The following is a 1,860-nucleotide window of genomic DNA, read 5'->3' as shown; positions in this document are numbered from 1 at the left end:
CAACAAAATTTTCCCATAAAAAAGAAAAGTGTACATCTAAATATGAACATTTCAAGAGAGACTTCTCTATTAAGCAACCAGGTGTAAGCTTCACAAGTTTTCTCAATAAATTGATACTTATCTTATGTCACGCCTGGTCATACAGGTGATGAATGCCAGGGGTAAACATAAACACAAATACATCAGAAATCTCCAGCACATCATTGGTGCCCTAAATGCAACTGTTTGTAATATTACAGTTAATAAGATAAAGCACACAAAAACCGTAGATAAGCTAAAACATTGAGGTTCAGTTTACATCAATAAACCTAAAGATAACTATGTTGCTTACAGGTACTTAATGACATGTTAATTAGAAGCTAATTCGATAACTTTTATGGCATTTAACTAATGACACAAATTGGAAAATCAAATACAGAGAATATGTAACAGTATTACAACATACCACTGGTTGATTAGAAACCAGTTTTCTAAATATCCAGGGTTTGATAAAACTTTTCCCAGCTGTTTTGCACCCCATGGCAACACCATTGTTAAGTTTTCATTATTCTGTGTAGCGTCCTTTATTCTTTATTTCAGATTCTTCAGTTTTGGGTGAACCATGCTAATAGCGTCTCTCCACTCTAAGAACAATGTGACATGGAAAAGGCCCTTAACAATGAAGAAAAGTCTGTCATCATCAATGAAAGTGCTAAAGGCACCTCTCTTCATGTCATTGCAGAGATGTTAGGTCATCAAGTGGACAAAGTTAGACAATTCCTGAAGGACCATTCGCCAAAGACGAAACGATCCGGTTGTGGTGACTCCAAGACTGACAGCTAAGGATTTAAAGAACATTGGCTGCAAGTTACGAGGGAAACCTGGACAAACAAGCAAAGCCATTTTCCCCACCTCCAGAAATTGCATCCTTGGGACAATGCGAGGACCCCTGAAACTGCCTTGTCACAGGAGGCTTCAATGGGCCCTACATGACAGTTGTTGTCTTCTGTTCACTGATGAAACCAGGGTGACCCTTGATGGACCTGACAGTTGGGTCTATTTTGGAGATGAGAGTCACCAATGCTTACAACAAGGGTGGAAGAGTCATGTTGTGGGCTGGTATCATTGGGGACAGACTTGTTGGCTTAGTCAAGGTGCCTGAAGTGGTTAGAGTGACTGCAGCCACCTTCTGCAATCTCCCTGCCTAGATGACATACTGATGGCAATCTCATATTCATGCATGACTGCACTCTCTGCCACTCTGCTAGGACCACCCAAACATTACAAGGGTCTTATGGCACACAAGATGAGAGGTTGATGATGTTGCTGCCAGTGTCTCCAGATCTCAACCCTATCAAAAATCTTTGGTCCATCATTAAACAAGATGTTTCTGCCGATGGACGCCAACTTATGTTGAAAGATGTCTTATGGGCGGCCATCAAAGCTGCAGCAGAGGCAGACCAACCTGCCACTATTAAGAAATTGACAGATTCCATGACTGATAGGGTTTTTGAAATTATCCATTGAAATGGCGCTCATGTGGCTAAATAATTCATTATGTCAATAAATGTTATGATATTATGGTTCTCTGTTAAATATACACTTAATGTCTGCTATATATTTATCATTACTCTTCATTTTCTTTAAAAAAATGTCTAGATGGGCTAATTTCATTCGAAAGCTATTCACGTGGTTCACCCAAAAACTGAAGAATCTGAAATAAAAAAGAAAGGACGCTACACAGAATAATGAAAACATAAGAACGGTGTTGCCATGGGGTGCAAAACCAGCTGGGAAAAGTTTTATCAAAATCGATTCACAATAAAACGAGAAATTCTAAATTTCCCTCCTAAGCTATTAGCGTGGTTCTGGGGGTGTGTG

Source organism: Octopus bimaculoides, chromosome 7 (assembly GCF_001194135.2).
Source record: "Octopus bimaculoides isolate UCB-OBI-ISO-001 chromosome 7, ASM119413v2, whole genome shotgun sequence".
Taxonomy (NCBI): domain Eukaryota; kingdom Metazoa; phylum Mollusca; class Cephalopoda; order Octopoda; family Octopodidae; genus Octopus; species Octopus bimaculoides.
Note: the sequence above shows the minus strand (reverse complement) of the source record.